Below are 20,270 nucleotides of genomic sequence, written 5' to 3' on the forward strand. Positions count from 1 at the left end.
TTCAACCTACTAGCGCTTGGAGGTCATACCAGTGATATGTAGAGAACTATATAAATGCCAAATAACATGACATAACAGCACTGTGCATGCTTGACCAACCCTAAAATCTAACTCTCTGACTGAGTGCACAGTCACTCACTACCTCTCTTAACTACTCTGAATGCACTTCAGCTATTACCCCTTCAGTACAATTGCTAGACTGCCTCCACCAACCATCTCCTGCATCTCTGAAAATATCCCTAGATAACCTGAGACTAAAAAGGATCACTAGCCACGTGTCCTACTAGGGTATGAGTTTGAACTTCTGATAAATTTTTCTTTTTTGTTACTTTAAAAAAAAAGAAAATCATAGAACGCTTCACGAATTTGCGTGCCATCCTTGCACGGGGGCCATGCTAAGCTTCTCTGTATCGTTCCAATTTTAGTATATGTGCTGCCGAAGCCAGCACTCTGATAAACTTTTCAAATGTTCATTCTTGTTTCGACCTGGTAGCAATTGGTGAAATGCGGGGGATTCGAGATTTGCGAGGGAAAGTTCATTCAGACCTAGATTTAAACAACCCAACACTGCAGAAGGTTTTGTGTTTGAGCTTTGTCTACTTATCCAGTTTTGCAGGGCGATGTTCCATCGTGGAGCAAAAATCAGATGCCTCTAACTATTCATCTAATCAGCTGCTTTTGTTCCAGGAGTTAAACTAGCTCTAATGCTCTCAGAAGCAACATCTCTGTAAATGCTCGCAGCCAGTCAAAATGAATATATTAATCGAGGTAGCCAATAAAGGCAGCTCTTAGTTTTAAACTTTAGAACAGGGCACCCTAAATTACTTAGGCTTTACTTTTCAGGACTACCTTCGTAATTGTTTCCCTTGCGTTTCCACTTAATTCCCAATCGATACTCTGTGCCAAAGGCTACGTTTGATTTGTATTCACTGTCCGACAAAAGACCTACTGAGATGCCTTGTTTTTGTTGTTGCAGGGATAGAAACATGATTCCTTTTACACGCTCTTCTGAATGTAAAGCAGATTCTTAACAAAGGAACGAGTTAGACAACAATCAAAGTTTAGCCTGGGATTTAATTGGTTAGAATTAAAGGGCTTATCACAAAAATGGACCTTGAAAGAACACGTTTATTAAGTCAATGCTAATAGCCACTTGATTACACAAATCTACTGAAGGAGGGCAATGGAAGTTAGAGACATGCTAAGTGGCTTTCATTCGTACAGTGGCTAGGGGAAATAATACACCGAAAAGGGATCTGCATTTATCTTTTATTTTCAGTCCTGCCTTAAAGATACGTAAGCGTATTCCAGTCGTATTTCAGATAAGGGAGCCGCAGGAAGTGCACCAATCAGGTGGCTTCACTGGAATGGATAAGAAGGATTCTCCCCTTATCTCACCTGGATTGTTGTGGCCACAAGCACTGCTCAGTATTTAGAGGGGAGGTCTGTGTTGTTATCATTAAGGAAGCATAGGCTCCCTGCTATTATGCAATAGATACATCTCTCACACACAGCAGGGCTAGAACACACAAGAGCAAGTAGCGTAATACCAATATTGCATATTGATCACTTTTGTATTAAAAGGAACACATTTTAGTGAACACATAGCAAACCAAATCCTTTTTATAAGGTCATCAAATGATGAAGAAGCCTGTTCTTTTAAAAATTAAAAATGATTCTGTTGCAGAATACCTTGCTCTCCCTGTGTCAGTAGTTTATGCTTTTTACTCTCCTGTGGTTCTGATTACATTTGGATAAACATTACCAATGTTCATTCCCCTTCTATACAATATGAGTTACTGTCATTTTTCTGCTAAGAGGAATCCGATAGATTCCTAAGTAATCTGCCTGTTTATTTGTCCCTCTCAATGGTGGGGCCACTTTAAATGCTGTTTGCAATGCCTAAGTGGCAGGCAACATTCACACTTATAGAAAAAAGGACACAGTTGATTCTGCCTGTTTTCACACCTATTTCTTCCAGTACGTTTTGCAAGTTATTCACTGTGTATTTTGTTAGGGAGAATTCTCAACATGTGCTAATTTCCCATACCTTTTGAGGCCCCCAGCAACTTTGCTGGATTTCTAGGATTTGATTTTTACCTTGGAAGAGTGTGAGCCTTTTTTCACACTGTCCTATGTATTTTGATGTGTGTTTTACTTTTGTGTTCTTTGGTTATGGAGTTTTAAAACAACTCCATAGGCATCATCTTTTTCTGTGTGTCACACAGCACCTTCAGTGCAGTGGCACAGGGGTGTCTTTCAGACTCTCCAAGGTTTAAATACCGTCTCCGGTACTGACTGCTGTCTCCCAGAGCATGTAAAGTTAAATTGACTTTACTAGTCCCTTTAAATGTACAGACGCAGCACACACTATCTTCCTATAGAGTGCTGGAGGGGTTGCCTAGCTTCCCGAGTCAAAACACACATGTAACAGTCAAATGTTACCCTTGCCTACTTTAAATGGCTGGTGGCAGTGGTTTAGATCAAACTACCTTGATTTTTCCTGACCGCAAACAACGGTAGCTAAAAATCGGGTCAGCCATGTATTTCAATATCTGTAAAAACAGACTCTGGTCAACTTTTTACGCCATTTATTTTAGGAAAGGTCCTTCTTGTGTTTGTCTCTGTGCGCCAAAACAGTCTTGGTCCCTTTGTTCATTGGCCTTTGGCAGGCTTCAGTGCTGAAGCCCTCCTCTGGCGTCAGGGTGTCTGGGGTGGACAGGATGTGAGGGAGGATGTGAGGAAGGAATGTGAGGAAGGTGCCCGAAACTCCCTGTGCTTAGTTTCCTAGGAGACCTGAATGCACTAGTGCACGGGTGATTGGCTGGCTGGCTGTCCACCAAGGACAGCCACCCTGCTGTGTGATTGACTGCCAGGCTGGAATGAATGGGGGAAAACTGTTTAAAAGCAGGTCTATGAGACTTGGAAAGCAGAGTTGACCACTGGAACGAAAGAACCGAAGACGAGCTGAAGGAAGCGGACGGCTGCAACACCTGCAGACAGGTAAAGGCCTGCTGTAGGTCCGAATTGCCTGAAACTCCATCGACAGAGAAGCCCTTTAAGGTTAACTTCTTCCCTTGAGTTTGGTGGGAACAACCAGCTCGCAAGCCATCTGGACACCGCACCCATCCTGGTCGAATTTTCTTCAGAGTACTGTTGAAAACCGATAGCCAGCGGAAAGGAAACCAGTTTGTGGACTTTAAGGCACTCACATCTTAAACCAACGTTTTGCCAAACTTGTGGCCTCTTCCCTGGGCAGTGCAAGAACCTCCAATGTCCTCCTTCCTGTCCCCATGACGGAAGCTCAGGAACAGCGAGATTTGCTTGAGTTGCCAGGAACAACTGCCTCAGCTACAGCTCCTCTTCACTTTAAAGGTACTGTGCAAACGCGTTCCAGAAACCTTTTCAGCCACTGTGAAAGTTTGTGAAACTTTCCCAACTTCGAAGTCGTGTCCTTCCCTAAACATTCGTCTAACTTTTCGCCTAGCCAAATTCTTCAAACATCTGTGGCAAAGACTTAACCGTTTACTACCAGAACTGTGCTATCCTATACAAAGACTCTGAACCATTGATTTTGCAATTCAGTTCATAGGCACCGGCCTATGAACTGAATTGCTGGTTGTAGTTCACTGAAACCCTTTGCCCTGCCTATGCAAGTATTTGTGCTATTGATTCTTATAACCTTGTCTTTTTACCCCTTTTCAAAGTATCTGAAGTGACATTTTGCTCCCACTTCAGGGGAGAGCAAGTTCCAGAGCGAGTTGTTTCTGGAAGAGAGTCACTTCTCTAGAAAATGCTTAGAAAAAGATGTTTCAGCGTTTCTTGAGTTCCGCTCTGATTATGGGGTGGACAAGTGTGCTGCCTTCTAATAAGAGAGTTTCTAATTGATAAAATTTCCACATTTGTATGTCCGGAAAGGAATGCAAATATTGTGGTAAACTTGGGAAGCGTGGAATGTATTTTATGTATTCATTCCATGATTTTAATATCTGTATATACATGGTATTATTGCTCCAATCCCACAGTCTAGCTTTCTTTTTAGACTTTTGGAGCTTTGCTTCAAGTGGGTCTTCAGTTCTTGGGGTAAAAACAATTAGTTCCAGGAAATGACTATTTTATTTTTAATATTTATTTGCGTCTTTACTTGACCCCAGAGACAAGCAATACCAAGTGGTTCATCACAGCCGGTGAGGCGGAGGGAAGACTGATAGTAAACAAAACCGTGATTGAGCGAAGTTGCAAGTGGCGATGTAATGTTAGTGCAGAAACAAAGACCGCAGGCCGATTCATGGAATAATTAGCGCGGCGCAAGTGGGCAAAAACGTGCGAATCGCAGTGGAATAGCGAAAATCGCAGTGCAATTGCGAAAATCGCACGAAAAGCAGCGCACGTCGATTCATGGAAGGCCGTGCGCGAGAAAACCAGCGTATGTGCGATAAAAAAGTGCGCGGCGCACGTTGGCGCACAGGCCATCTAACAGCGTGCGCCAGGTCACAGCGAAAATCGCACAGGCCACAGCGAAATTCGCACATAGCGCGGCGCACGCAACAAAAGTAGGCGGAACACGGGCGTAACACTCGGAATGGGGAACAACTTGCCAAAACGTGGGCGTCACGGGGGAAGTACAGGGCACAAGTGCGCGGAACACCCACACGCTCGCCTACAACACGTATTCATGGAATAGAATAGGGGAAAAAAGCGCACGCTCAAACCAGCGCACAGGCACAAACACGACCGCCACAAGAAAGCAGGCGGTAGCGTCTCTGCGGCTGTAAGAAATATGCGCCAAAAGGTGCGCCAACAAATAGCACCTATATACTGCCATGATGAATGTCCCATACTGTGGCCCTCCAGGAAAAATGACGTGCAAAGGGGTACCCACAAACACGGACACCCGCTGACAAAAAATACGTGTGCGTGTATACCGGGGTGCGCGGGAAGTCTAACACGCGATTTCAGCAGGGTACGTGCATCACAGGGGTTCGCGTGAAGTTATTCACGCGATCGGGCCTGGGGGAGCGGGCTACGTGTATTTCAGGGGTTCGCGTGAAGTTTCTCACGCGATCGGGCCTGGGGGAGCGTGCTACGTGTATTTCAGGGGTTCGCGTGAAGTTTCACACGCGATCGCGTCTGGGGGAGCGGGCTACGTGTATTACAGGGGTTCGCGTGAAGTCCCTCACGCGATCGGGCCTGGGGGAGCGTGCTACGTGTATTTCAGGGGTTCGCGTGAAGTTTCACACGCGATCGGGCCTGGGGGAGCGGGCTACGTGTATTACAGGGGTTCGCGTGAAGTTCCTCACGCGATCGGGCCTGGGGTAGCGGGCTACGTGTATTACAGGGGTTCGCGTGAAGTTCCTCACGCGATCGGGCCTGGGGGAGCGGGCTACGTGTATTCCAGGGGTGCGCGGGAAGTTCCACACGCGAATAGCCTGGGCGCGTGTATTTGAGGGGTGCGCGGGAAGTTCCACACGCGAATAGCCTGGGCGCGTGTATTTCAGGGGTGCGCGGGAAGTTCCACACACGAATAGCCTGGGCGCGTGTATTTGAGGGGTCCGTGGGAAGTTCCACACGCGAATAGCCTGGCGCGTGTATTTCAGGGGTGCGCGGGAAGTTCCACACGCGAATAGCCTGGGCGCGTGTATTTCAGGGGTGCGCGGGAAGTTCCACACGCGAATAGCCTGGGGGCGCGTGTATTTCAGGGGTGCGCAGGGAGTTCCACACGCGAATAGCCTGGGTGCGTGTATTTCAGGGGTGCGTGGGAAGTTCCACACGCGAATAGCCTGGGCGCGTGTATTACAGGGGTGCGCGGGAAGTTCCACACGCGAATAGCCTGGGCGCGTGTATTTCAGGGGTGCGTGGGAAGTTCCACACGCGAATAGCCTGGGCGCGTGTATTACAGGGGTGCGCGGGAAGTTCCACACGCGAATAGCCTGGGCGCGTGTATTTCAGGGGTGCGCGGGAAGTTCCACACGCGAATAGCCTGGGCGCGTGTATTTCAGGGGTGCGCGGGAAGTTCCACACGCGAATAGCCTGGGTGCGCGTGTATTTCAGGGGTGCGCGGGGAGTTCCACACGCGAATAGCCTGGGTGCGTGTATTTCAGGGGTGCGCGGGAAGTTCCACACGCGAATAGCCTGGGCGCGTGTATCTCAGGGGTGCGCGGGAAGTTCCACACGCGAATAGCCTGGGTGCGCGTGTATTTCAGGGGTGCGCGGGGAGTTCCACACGCGAATAGCCTGGGTGCATGTATTTCAGGGGTGAGCGGGAAGTTCCACACGCGAATAGCCTGGGCGCGTGTATTTCAGGGGTGCGCGGGAAGTTCCACACGCGAATAGCCTGGGCGCGTGTATTTCAGGGGTGCGCGGGAAGTTCCACATGTGATTTGACAGTGTGGGTCCTCCCAGGTGTACCCTGTACACCCTCCACGGCCCCTGCAGGCAGCCCACACCACAGGGGACTACCCTGCATCCCTGGTCATGTCCCGCAGGCAGCCCACCCAACATGGGCATGCCCCCCAGCAAAGGCACATGTCTCCTTGAACTAATGAACACCAACTCATGTCCCCTTGCACCCCCACCCCCCAGCACTGTGGGGCACCTGCCAGCAGGCCCCCACCCATGTCCAACTCATGTCTCCCACCACCCCCACACCCCAGCCACCAGGGGCACCCTCCACCAGGCCCCCACTCATGTCTCCCACCACCCCCACACCCCAGCAGTGCAGGGGCACCCTCCACCAGGCCCCCACTCATGTCACCCACCACCCCCACCCCCCAGGGGCACCCTCCACCAGGCCCCCACTCATGTCTCCCACCACCCCCACACCCCAGCAGTGCAGGGTCACCCTCCACCAGGCCCCCACTCATTTCTCCCACCACCCCCACACCCCAGCAGTGCAGGGGCAGCCTCCACCAGGCCCCCACTCATGTCACCCACCACCCCCACCCCCCAGCCACCAGGGGCACCCTCCACCAGGCCCCCACTCATGTCTCCCACCACCCCCACACCCCAGCCACCAGGGGCACCCTCCACCAGGCCCCCACTCATGTCTCCCACCACCCCCACACCCCAGCCACCAGGGGCACCCTCCACCAGGCCCCCACTCATGTCTCCCACCACCCCCACACCCCAGCAGTGCAGGGGCACCGTCCACCAGGCCCCCACTCATGTCTCCCACCACCCCCACACCCCAGCAGTGCAGGGTCACCCTCCACCAGGCCCCCACTCATGTCTCCCACCACCCCCACACCCCAGCAGTGCAGGGTCACCCTCCACCAGGCCCCCACTCATGTCTCCCACCGCCCCCACACCCCAGCAGTGCAGGGGCAGCCTCCACCAGGCCCCCACTCATGTCACCCACCACCCCCACCCCCCAGCACTGTGGGGCACCTGCCAGCAGGCCCCCACCCATGTCCAACTCATGTCTCCCACCACCCCCACACCCCAGCAGTGCAGGGGCAGCCTCCACCAGGCCCCCACTCATGTCACCCATCACCCCCACCCCCCAGCACTGTGGGGCACCTGCCAGCAGGCCCCCACCCATGTCCAACTCATGTCTCCCACCACCCCCACACCCCAGCAGTGCAGGGGCAGCCTCCACCAGGCCCCCACTCATGTCACCCACCACCCCCACCCCCCAGCACTGTGGGGCACCTGCCAGCAGGCCCCCACCCATGTCCAACTCATGTCTCCCACCACCCCCACACCCCAGCCACCAGGGGCACCCTCCACCAGGCCCCCACTCATGTCTCCCACCACCCCCACTCCCCAGCCACCAGGGGCACCCTCCACCAGGCCCCCACTCATGTCTCCCACCACCCCCACACCCCAGCCACCAGGGGCACCCTCCACCAGGCCCCCACTCATGTCTCCCACCACCCCCACACCCCAGCAGTGCAGGGGCAGCCTCCACCAGGCCCCCACTCATGTCACCCACCACCCCCACCCCCCAGCACTGTGGGGCACCTGCCAGCAGGCCCCCACCCATGTCCAACTCATGTCTCCCACCACACCCACACCCCAGCAGTGCAGGGTCACCCTCCACCAGGCCCCCACTCATGTCTCCCACCACCCCCACACCCCAGCAGTGCAGGGGCAGCCTCCACCAGGCCCCCACTCATGTCACCCCCACCCCCCAGCATTGTGGGGCACCTGCCAGCAGGCCCCCACCCATGTCCAACTCATGTCTCCCACCACCCCCACACACCAGCAGTGCAGGGGCAGCCTCCACCAGGCCCCCACTCATGTCACCCACCACCCCCACCCCCCAGCACTGTGGGGCACCTGCCAGCAGGCCCCCACCCATGTCCAACTCATGTCTCCCACCACCCCCACACCCCAGCCACCAGGGGCACCCTCCACCAAGCCCCCACTCATGTCTCCCACCACCCACACCCCCAGCCACCAGGGGCACCCTCCACCAGGCCCCCACTCATGTCTCCCACCACCCCCACACCCCAGCCACCAGGGGCACCCTCCACCAGGCCCCCACTCATGTCTCCCACCACCCCCACACCCCAGCAGTGCAGGGGCAGCCTCCACCAGGCCCCCACTCATGTCACCCACCACCCCCACCCCCAGCACTGTGGGGCACCTGCCAGCAGGCTCCCACCCATGTCCAACTCATGTCTCCCACCACCCCCACACCCCAGCAGTGCAGGGTCACCCTCCACCAGGCCCCCACTCATGTCTCCCACCACCTCCACACCCCAGCAGTGCAGGGGCAGCCTCCACCAGGCCCCCACTCATGTCACCCACCACCCCCACCCCCCAGCACTGTGGGGCACCTGCCAGCAGGCCCCCACCCATGTCCAACTCATGTCTCCCACCACCCCCACACCCCAGCAGTGCAGGGGCAGCCTCCACCAGGCCCCCACTCATGTCACCCACCACCCCCACACCCCAGCACTGTGGGGCACCTGCCAGCAGGCCCCCACCCATGTCCAACTCATGTCTCCCACCAACCCACACCCCAGCCACCAGGGGCACCCTCCACCAGGCCCCCACTCATGTCTCCCACCACCCCCACACCCCAGCAGTGCAGGGGCAGCCTCCACCAGGCCCCCACCCATGTCCCCCTGCCCCCAGGTCCTGACGATACACAATCATGGCAGTAATGGGCAGCATACCCAGCACAAACACCCAGGCAAGGATTGCATCCACCCACATAGTGAATGCAATTACATGACACAACCCCAATGGCAAGTATGTAAATGAACACATGTCCGTCACACACACATACACAATGGCTGCAAGTGAATGTCAAAACCCATATCATGACATGTATGAAACCAAAGACAAAATAAGACAAGTGGAAGTAAAAATAAAAAATGTATTAAAGATTAAAAATAAGTAAACAAATCAAACATACAACTATGTGGATAATAAAATAAATGGTCCATGTTGGAGAACAAAAGTAAAAATCAAAAAACGAAAAAGGAATACAAAAACAAATGTTGACCAAAGCAATATCAAGTAGAAGCAAAAGAATGAAAAACCATTTCCACATGGTGAACACAATAATGAAAAAAAGAAAATTTTCCTTCAAAAAACAAACTAAATACAGGAATGTACCAGGGTCCATGAGCCCAACACCATAAAGGAAACCTACTACTACCTAATGAAAAAAATATATACAAAAAAGTGGCCATTGTCCGAGCGGTCCAAAATAAAAAAAACAAATAAAGGAAACCTAACACTAACTAACTATATAACTATATACAAAGGCAGCGGGCAAGTCCTGCGGCTCACTTGTTGATGTTGCTGGCCAGGGCATCATCAAACTCCATGTCGATGTCCTGGAGGCGGGACTCTGTCCTGGCCCCGAGGTCTCGCAGGGATAACCCCATGTTCAGCTCAAACTCCCTGCGAGCTTCCTCGAGGCACTCAGCCCGCCTCAACGCCCGACGCATGGAGAACTCCGCCCTGACCATGGCGAGCCGCTCCTCTTCCGCCCGCTGCCGCTCCGCACCTATCCGCTGGACCAACTGCTCCCACACGGAAGACACCACCATCCCAGGGTTGCCCTGCCCACCGGACGATGCCTGCCCCTCTGATCTTGATGGCCCCGAGCCATGATGCCTCCCACGTCGAGCCCGCTGCTGCCTCCGACGCCACTGCCTCTGCCAGCACGACGGCATCCAGACTGATGGAAACCACCGACGCCGTCGTGCACGTGCCCTGCCTGATGATGCTGTCACATCTTCCATCTGCTGGGGTCCAGTTGCTGTGTTGTCCACCCCTGCTGGACCTCCGACTCCCAACTCTGGCAGGGATAGGATCCCCACCGAGCTGGCTGCATTGGTCGGGGCAGGTCCACAGGGGGCCCTGGTGGCATCTGGGCTGGAAGACGGCAAGGGGAACGACTGGTGGATAGCCTGCACAGAGGAGGAGAGGGCCGCCACATTGGCCAACACATGCAGGAAACCCCCGAACATGGCCGATCCCAATTGGGCCACGTCGGCACGGTGCACTTCGTGATGACGTGCGTGCTCCTCCCGGGAAGCACGCACGGCATCACGAATCACAGCCGTGCGCATCGCGACCCCAATCAGGACCTTCTCCGCACGGCCAGGGGTTCCCACGTCCGCAGGTGGAGGGGAGTCAGGTGACATGGACATCCCCTCTACCTGCGGACAGGCCTGGGACGGGGCATCCCTGCTGGTGCATGGTGGTGCACTCACAGGGTCAGGGACAGCGACATGCACAGGCCCCTCCACGGTGACCTGTGCTGCCTCCTGCCCCTGGCCCTGGACTGCACCACTTGCACCAGCAGGGATGCCCCCACCAGGCCCCATGTGTGCCCCAGTGGCGGCCTCCTCCTCCTCTGTGCAAACCACCAACCTGGATGGCTCCTCACCGTCTCCCACCGTAGCAGGCCCCTGTGGGGGCTCACCCACCCCTTCCGCTGCAGCCGTGGGGGCATCCCCGCCGCCTTGCTCCACAGCGCCGTCTCCGCCCTCTTCTTCACTAGCCGCTGCGTAGAGGGAGACAAAGAACACAAGCATCAGGGCACTGTACAATGGTCCCCTAGACAGGAAGCAATAGCAGATGAGCACCACTGTCAAAGTACACTTCCATCATGTCCCTCCACAACACATGGGTCAGTCCAGGCAAATCACACACAGTAACAGGCATGGTGCATGCCATGGACATTTCCATGCATGTCCAATGGACTCTTGAAACATTCAATGATATGTAACTCACATGCATCATGGCTCATGCCTATCACATGCACACACTTCACCTCAGTCACATCCATCTGGCCCCAAACACACCAAACACAGTGGATACAAGGGTAATTTGGCTGCTTCACTGAATCTGTGCATTGTCACACACATGTGTCATGCATCCATGGCATGCACAAGTCACAGACACGCAGGTCAGGCACACAGACATGGCTACCATATATGTACCTGGCATCAGCACCCATCCCTCACCCCCACCCATGTCCAGGTACAGAGACTGGCATGCTCTCATGTTCAAAATCTGCATAGGGCTCCCCATGCGGCATTTCAACACATGCAACAACCATGTGGATCACACATCACTGGTCGCACATGCATTACCATGATGTCCCTGCACACATACATGCATACATGGCCTATGGCACACATACAGGCAAGTATCATAGAACCAGCACACCGCAACATGCCCTGTCTCACACAGTAATGCTTGGACACTTACCGCTCAACTCCAGACGGGCCTCCCTCTCAAGGATCTGGGCATGGAGCGCTGGGCGTACGCGTTCCAGGACCCTCATCTGGATGGAACTCATGCGGCCCCGGCCCCCCTCCACGAGGCGCCGGGCCTTCACAAGGGTCCTGGACCTCAAGTCCTCCCAGCGCTTCTTGATCTTCAGGACGTCGCGGGTTGCCACCCCCTCCGCGTTGATGGCAACCACACAGTCGGCCCAGATCCTCTGCCGTCCTTCCTTGCTGGCGCGGGACGATCCAAAGAGGGCATCATACTGCCCCAGGACATGCTCCACCAGGACACCAACTTCGGTGACAGTGAAGCTGGTGCCCCTCTGCCCCTCTGGCCTGGGGTTGCCACTGGTGCCAGATGTGGAAGTGCCCGACATGGCAACCCCAGAGGCAGGTGTGGGTGGGCAACTGGGTCCTGGGGCTGGGCTGTGGAGCGATGTAATCCCAGTCGGGAGTCTTTAGTTCCAGCAGGGGTGGACACAGCAACTGGACCCCTGCAGATGGCTGATGTGCAGGCACCAAATGGCAGGGCACGGTGGCAGCAGGCAGGCAGGCAGCAGCAGATGGCACGTGGGAGGCTGCTCGGGGCACTGGGGGGCACTAACTCGGCCTTCTGGGCAGGAGCGTGGTCTTCCGTGTGTTTTCGCGTGGCCAGCTTGATACGGAGTGATTTGGCACGTGAAAATCCTGCACGTCAGCGTGAAATCCGAGGAAAGGCCCTTAGCGCGTAAGCGCGTCAGCACGCATACGCGATCCTATTGGACCAGAGTCCCTCAGCGCGTAAGCGCGTCTGTGACGTGACCCGCACGGGTGTTCCCCACTCAGCACGTGATGACGGGGCACACGTGGAAATACTGCACGTCAGAGTGTCATCGCGTGTAATTGGACAAAAGTGCACGTACACGTGATTGGCCTATGTACGTGTATTTAATGGGTGCGCGGGCACTTACACACGCAAGTACGTCAGCGAACCTGTATCCCGTGGTGCGTGTGAATTTCCACACGCTATTGGACTGGGAACTGGATTCCAGGGGTGCGCGGGTCACACGCTGTATCCCGTGGTGCGTGTGAATTTCCACACGCTATTGGACTGGGAACTGGATTCCAGGGGTGCGCGGGTCACACGCTCGCCTAGAACACGCGCAAAGCATAAATTTGCGGACTTTAACAATAACAAGCTCAGACGCCAGGATGAACATACCGTTCCTAGCAGCAGTGGCAGTGGGCTACCAAAGGAGGAGGAGGAGGATAGTCAGGGCCAGAATATTCACACCCAGAACCAGCCTTTTCGGGATGCCTGATGACCAGGTGTATGGGAGGTACAGGTTTCCACCACACATTATACTGGACCTGGTGAGTGAGTGGGAGGATGACCTCACATCACCCACCCTGTGCTCCCAAGCACTCAGCCCCCTGGAGAAGGTCCTCAATGTACTGCACTTCTTAGCCACTGGATCATTTCAGCGGACAAGTGCCATAGTGGGTGGGGTATCACAGGCCACCCAGTCACGCTGCCTACACCAGGTCTTGAACATCATCACTGCACGCTCATCAGTCCGCAGGCACATATACCTGCCCAGAACACCTGCAGAAAGGCATGCTGCCGCCCTGGATTTTTACGCTGTGGCACGATTCCCCAAAGTGCTAGGTGCCATCGACTGCACCCATGTGGCTCTACGTCCCCCCAGGGCATCTGAGCACATCTATAGGAACCGCAAGCACTGGCATTCCATCAACGTGCAGGTAGTATGTAATGCCAAGGGAATCATCACCTCAGTATATGCCAACTATCCCGGCTCCACCCACGACAGCTTCATTTACCGAATGTCCACCCTAAGCCGGGACCTAGAAGCTGGGCGGCATGGCGATACATGGCTGCTTGGTGAGTATGTATGCCACTGCACATGCATGCATGTTGGATACTGAGCAAGGTCACAACCCCACCAATGATACCAATCACCACCTCCACAGGGGACAGTGCCTACCCTCTCAGCCCACACATGATGACGCCAATTCGGAACCCCACCACGCCACCCCAGGTAAGATATAACACAGCCCACATTACAACCAGGGGCATAGTGGAGCGCACATTCGGAGTGCTAAAGTCACGCTTTCGCTCCCTTGACCGTTCTGGCGGGCAGCTGTTATACGCTCCCCCAGTAGTGTGCAGGATCATAGTGGCAGCATGTGTCCTGCACAACGTTGCAACACGCCGGGGCCTGGCCGTGGACATGGTGGTGGCCCCACATCCCCAACCACATGCACAGCCGCTGCGCATGGGAGGGGAAAGGGCACGGGGGGAGGCAGCCCGTACACAGCTAGTGGCTAATTACTTCACATTGAAATCACACCCCTGTGGAGTGCACACTGCCCTGGCACATTCCATCTGACAATCAATGATGACTCAACCTGACACTGATCCTGAATGTCTGGAGAATGAACCGGGAATACCATGTCAGCCTGAGATTGTTCACCTGGAAGTGTCACAATGTGTGCATCCCTACCCACACAGACACCACCAATGCAGTTTTGTGAAGTTACACATTGAAGCAGCTAAAATGAATACCCACTTGCAAAATGCAACAAGAGGACAGTGCCATGTCAGCCAACCCAACCCCAGCACCGCCACACGACACACCGTGCCATGTCATGCTAATTGCAGGTAAACAAAGTAATCCCCACAACATGACATCAGTCTCACTATGTACAGTGGCACTATTAGAAACCTGCAACACCTGAAATGCTCACAGCAATGCCGGACCAACAACATACTTGAGCACGTACTACCATTAACATGACATCACAAATGTTACATATTAGTAGTCTCACCACCTGGAAATGCCTGCACTCCCACCACTACCAACTGTGCAGTGTTGTCGCCATGTAGAGTTGTAGGTGCACTGCTGCCAACATGGACCCCATCTCCAGACTAGAGGTCCTTGTGTGGACATGAGGAAGGGACCTGCAAATTGGGAGGTAGACACAGAAGAAGAGTTACACATCAATGCAACATGCAGTGTACAACACAACAGCAATATGCACTAGGAATGTATACACAGTATTGACTACAGACTGCCCACACAGCTCATGGGAGTCCAACGTCACTGTGTAATTCACTGTCACTTGGGCACACCCTTTGCAAGCCCATGGAAACGGGAAGCAGGAGGGGTGTGTGTGACTCAAACCCAAGCATCTGAACCAAATACATTACAAGCCTGCATGTGCCCAGCCACAATGCAGCGTATGCCCACAGGAACCACGGAAGCCAACAGATCGTCCAAAAAAAATTGGGAATAAAAGAAATAAAAATAAAAATAAGAAACAATCAAAAATGGCCATTGATGGGCCCGGGGGGGTTGGGGAGGCCACCCAGGAGGTCCGAGGACAGGATGCACACCAGAACCCACCTGCGTGGATCCTGGGAAGATAAAACACCTCCATGGGCTCATGGCCCACATGGCTACCCTATTGTGGGAGTATCACTGCTGTCGCTATTATCACCCTGTGCAGCTGCATCCGGAGGTGGTTGCACTATGGGAGGCAGCCCACGCAAGGCCCTAGTCTGCTCCTCCATGGCTGCAAGCATGCGGGTGTGGTAGGTCTGGTTCTGGAGGATGAGTGTGCGGAGGTCCCCATGCAACAACTCACGGGATGCCCGGACCTCCGCCCTCGTTGCCTGCATCTCAGCTGAGAGCGTACGGGTGAGACGCTCCAGCTGCTGTTCTGTCCTTTGGTGTGTTGAAGCCTCAAGCTCAACAAGAGTCGTCCTGAGGTGAAGGAGCTCCTGCCTCAGGGCTTCCCTGTGGCCCTGGGACTCAATGGAGATGGCCTCCTGCAGAGTCGCCAGTGCCGCCCGCCTGTCCCTGTTGGACCCCAACATGTCCTCCCTGTGTGACTGGCAGATGGAGTCGGTTGCCTGCTCTAGTCGCTCCATCAGCCTTTCTGGGGGGACAATGGAAGTGGCCACCCTATCCATGGCCTGAGCCATCATTTCGGATGATGCAGCCTGTTGGGTTGCCATACCGTAAATGGATTGCTCCCATGCGGTATTGCCGGGTGGCGTACGGCCACCACGTCGGCGGGCACCACACCTGTCTGGGGCAAGGCGAACTGCGCCTTGCTGTGCCGGCACTGCCTGAGGCTGCAGGACTGCATTCCCCCTCTGATCTGCTGGCCCAGGAATAGGATCAGATGTCACGGAGTGTGACCCTGCATCCGTAACCACCGAAGGCGTAGCTGCCAACACTGACATCCCCATGGAGGGTTCTGACCCTGGTGCAGGTGGGTGAGACAGAACAGAATCCCTCCCTGGAACACTCATCTGCGACGGCACGTAGGTCTCATCCGAATCAACACCTGAGTACAGCTCGGGGGAGGTGCAGCCAGAGACACCCCTTGAGAGCACGACCTGCAGCACTTGTGGGTTCTCCCCCACCACCACACCACGTCCCTCACTGGTGGTTGGTCGGCCCTCGGACCCCTCCTGGGTCTGCACCATCTCCACAACCCCAGCAGTATCAGGTGCGTCTTCCCCTGCAAAGACATGAAAACAAAGAAATGGAAACAGGCATTAGCACCATGGCACACAATGAGGGCTGAGAAGCAAGAGAGCCAGTACTTGATTGACACATGTCCCACATGACTAAAACCCTCCCATGCATGCACCCTCACTGCGTATGAAGTGCAGGCAAATGGCACACACTGATGACACCAAGATGGAAGATGAACACATTTTCTGCATGCTGCCTGGCAGTGGCATCACACATTGGCCTGTGATTGCCAGGTGAAACACACATGCCATCACACAGATGGCATGTACCATTGCTATTGAGTGAAGATGGAGAGGAGGGCAGCACCTATTCATTCAGTCCAGTTCCCGCATGTAATTGCTTTTCTAATTCTAACAGGTCAGATTTTTCACCTGGAGCTGCCAGTCTGAAATGGTCCAATTGCACAGGGACATGTGTGTACAAATGATATCCAGGTAACAAAGTCACTCCACTTTACCATACCCATGTCAGACATGTGACTAGTGGACAGCGACATGCCTAGTGAAAGTGGTGGAATGCAAACAAACTGACTGAATGAACAGTGAAAAATAAGCAAATATGTTGTGGCAAGGTGACACTTCAAGGGCAACTGGCGTGCAGTTGGGCTAGATGTCTACTGCTGGCAGAAGGGATACTGCTATGGCCAAATGCAGCTGCGCAGGAAGTATTGCATGAAGCACATGGCTGACCCATACGACTCAGGCGCACACACTCTCACCTGGCACACAAACAGAAGCCCTCACACACACACCATGCACATGGATGACACACATATGCATGTGCACTCACCGGACAATGCCTCGTAATCAGCCAGATCTCCCACGCCTTGGATCTGTTCCTCCGTGACGTAGGTCCCAGCGACTGACTCATGTGGAGTGAGTTCCATGTCTACTACTGGAGACCCACCTCCAGTCACTAGAGTTGCGGCATGACTTGAGGCCAGCTTACTCTTTGCCCTGCGCTTTAGGTCATTCCAGCGCTTATAGCAATCATTGGCTGTGCGCCTCACAATTCCAAGGGCACTTACGATGTCCGCAACGGTCTGCCAGTGTGCCTGGCGTTGTGCAGGTGTGGTCTTGGATCCTGCAACAATGACCATCTCGTTGTCATGTCCGGACACATACTCGACAAGTGCATTCAGTTCGTCATCCGTGAAGCTGGGCTTCCTGGATGGGCCGGACTGTGTAGCCGTGTCTGGGGCATCAGCCTGTGCCGGACGAGCACTCTTCCTCTTCCGCTTGGAAGGTGGTGGTGATCCTGAGTGTCCTGCGCCGCTCTGGACACTAGGGGCAGGAGCCCTGGTGGAATCTGTATCAGGAGTGTGGGATTGCACACTCAGCATGGGAGTTGGTGCAGCCATTGGCTCTAGTCTGATGGTGTCAGGGGGAATGTCAGCAGCATGGACTAGGACCGACACTGTCCTGGCTGGGTGTGTGAGGGCTGGGGTGGATGGAGCCGCAGCTGCCCCTGCAGCCTCTCCGCCCTGCCTCCTTGGTGCAGCAGATGACCTTGCTGCCCCAGATGCACGTGGCATGATGGCATCAACGTGCACCAGCGCACGTGTCGTAGCCCTGCTGACCTGGAAGTCAGCCATGGAGTCAGCCAGGTCTGGTGCCACAATGGGCTGGTCCAACAAGGGCTGAGCATGGATGGTGTCAGCCACATCAGCCTCAATGGGAGGGGGGGAGGGGGGGATTATGGGTGCCCGTGACTGGTCCTCCACACATGGGGGGACAGGCTCACCCTGCAAGTTACAACCACGTCCCCTACCGGATCCACCACGGCCACCACTTGTGGCTCTTCCACCTTTACCACCCTTACGGAATCCTCGCCTCCCAGCCATGGCACTGATGTTAATGTGCGTATGGGAGTGGATGTAGACTATTGTCCTGGGCAATTGGGGGTCAAAGGGGTTGGGTACCAGATGGTAATTGGACCCTAGTGCTCTAGCAAGGCTGAATGTAACCCCTGGGGAAAGATGACGGGTCACGCAACGCACAGGAGGCCCAAAAAAGGGAGATGACGTGCACGCAACCCCTCCTAGACCACGTGTGCAGAAAGAAAAACCTGCACTACGCTGTGTCACCCAGAAACACAAGAATGAACGTATGCGTGTCACACGCAGCCTAGAATGACCTCTGAAGGGGTAGGCTACACACGGGGCAAGCACAGATGTTAGATACGTGCGTGACTCACCGTCTGCCTGGTAAACGAGCGTGTAAAAGGAGCACGTTTGGTTGGCAACACCCCCGCCAAAAGAAGATTTGTACGCTGTCTGAGGAGACAGGACAACAGTAGAAGGGAACACTGTTTGAGGGAACAGGCCCAGGTAAACCAGTAAAAGCGAAAGAAGAGAAAAAGCTGTCAGAGGTAACAGGGAATACGAACTTGAAACGCCGTGAAGTAAATCGCGTGTGAAACGACAAGAAGTACAGAATTCACCCACTCGCTCTCCACGAAAAGCACGTACAAGGAAGTGGTGTTCTACGCGTACCTTTTATACAGGCCCACACGTCCAGCGTCACTTACGCGGCGTGTACGCGCTAGGGCCATTTCCACCAATTACACGCTTTGTCACTTCTGCGTGTAGGGACATTTCCTCCAATTACACGCTTTGTCACTTCTGCGTGTAGGGCCATTTCCACCAATTACACGCTTTGTCACTTCTGCGTGTAGGGCCATTTCCACCAATCACACGCGGAGACTCTGACGTGCAGTCTTTCCACGTGTGCTCTGTCATCACGTGCTGTGTGGGAAACACCCGTGCGGGTCACGTCACAGACGCGCTTACGCGCTGAGGGCCTTTGGTCCAATAGAATCGCGTATGCATGCTGACGCGCTTACACGCTAAGGGCCTTTCCTCGATTTTCACGCTGACGTGCAGGATTTTCACGTGCCAAATCACTCCGAACCAAGCTGGCCACGCGTAAGCACACGGAAGACCACGCTCCTGCCCAGAAGGCCGAACTACTGCCCCCCAGAGCCCCGAGCACGCTCCCACCTACCATCTGCTGCTGCCTGACTGCCTGCTGCCCACGTGCACTGCCATTTGCTGCCTGCACATCAGCCAGGGGTGCTGTTGCTGTGACCACCCCTGCTGGTACCGAAGACTCCCGACTGGAATTCCATGGCTCCACAGCCCAGCCCCAGGACCCAGTTGCCCACCCACTCCTGCCTCTGGGGTTGTCATGTCGGGGCAAACACCATCTGTGACCACTGACAACCCCCGGCCAGAGAGGCAGAGGGGCACCAGCTTCAGTGCCACCGAAGTTGGTGTCCTGGTGGAGCAAGTCCTGGGGCAGTATGATGCCCTCTTCGGAAGTTCCCGCGCCGACAAGGAAGGACGGACTCGGATCTGGACTGACATTGTGACTGCCATCAACGCGGAGGGGGTGGCAGTCCGGGACTTACAACATGTCAGGAAGCGCTGGGAGGACTTCAGGTCCAGGACCCTGAACAAGGCCCGGCGCCTCTTGAAGGCAGCGGATGCCAAGGGGCGCCGGGGCCACTTGTCGGAAAAACAGATGGGGGTCCTGGAACGCATATCCCCAGCGCTCCACGTCCAGGTCCTGGAGAAGCAGACCCGTCTGGAGTCGAGCGGTGAGTGTACATGCATCCTGATTGTGAGCAGTGCGTGTGGTGATTATTCGGTATTGTGCAGGTTGCACATCTGTTTGTATGGGGTCGAGTATGGGTGGGGGTGTACATGGCCGTGGGGCTGACACATGCGAGGGCTGTAATGTGTGAGACATGGATGGTGCTTGTGTGTGTAGGCTTGCATGGCAAATGCAGTTGTGCGTGCACACATGTTTGTATGTATGTGTATGTAAGTAGACATGTCCGTGATGTCACGCATGTATGTTGTATTGGGCTGCATGTATGAGCACTGTGTACATGTGCATGTGTGTGTATTTGACAAGGGTGCAACAGTGATGCAACATGGATGCATGTGACTGCGGTATGTGTAAGCCTGATTGGCAGATGTGACATGGATGCCCGTCTGAACAGTGCGACACTT

The 20,270-nt window shown here is 54.6% G+C and overlaps 1 non-coding gene across 1 annotated transcript; it reads right to left on the reverse strand.

The window, feature by feature from the left end:
- Positions 1-342: 342 nt before the first annotated feature.
- LOC138570482 (U6 spliceosomal RNA) lies at positions 343-449 on the reverse strand. The gene has a single exon (XR_011303529.1). It is a non-coding gene; the product is annotated as a U6 spliceosomal RNA (small nuclear RNA).
- Between the last annotated feature and the right edge of the window lie 19,821 nt (positions 450-20,270).

The sequence above is a fragment of the Ambystoma mexicanum genome, chromosome 2q, assembly GCF_040938575.1.
Source record: "Ambystoma mexicanum isolate Mex_15411 chromosome 2q, UKY_AmexF1_1, whole genome shotgun sequence".
NCBI classification, from domain to species: domain Eukaryota; kingdom Metazoa; phylum Chordata; class Amphibia; order Caudata; family Ambystomatidae; genus Ambystoma; species Ambystoma mexicanum.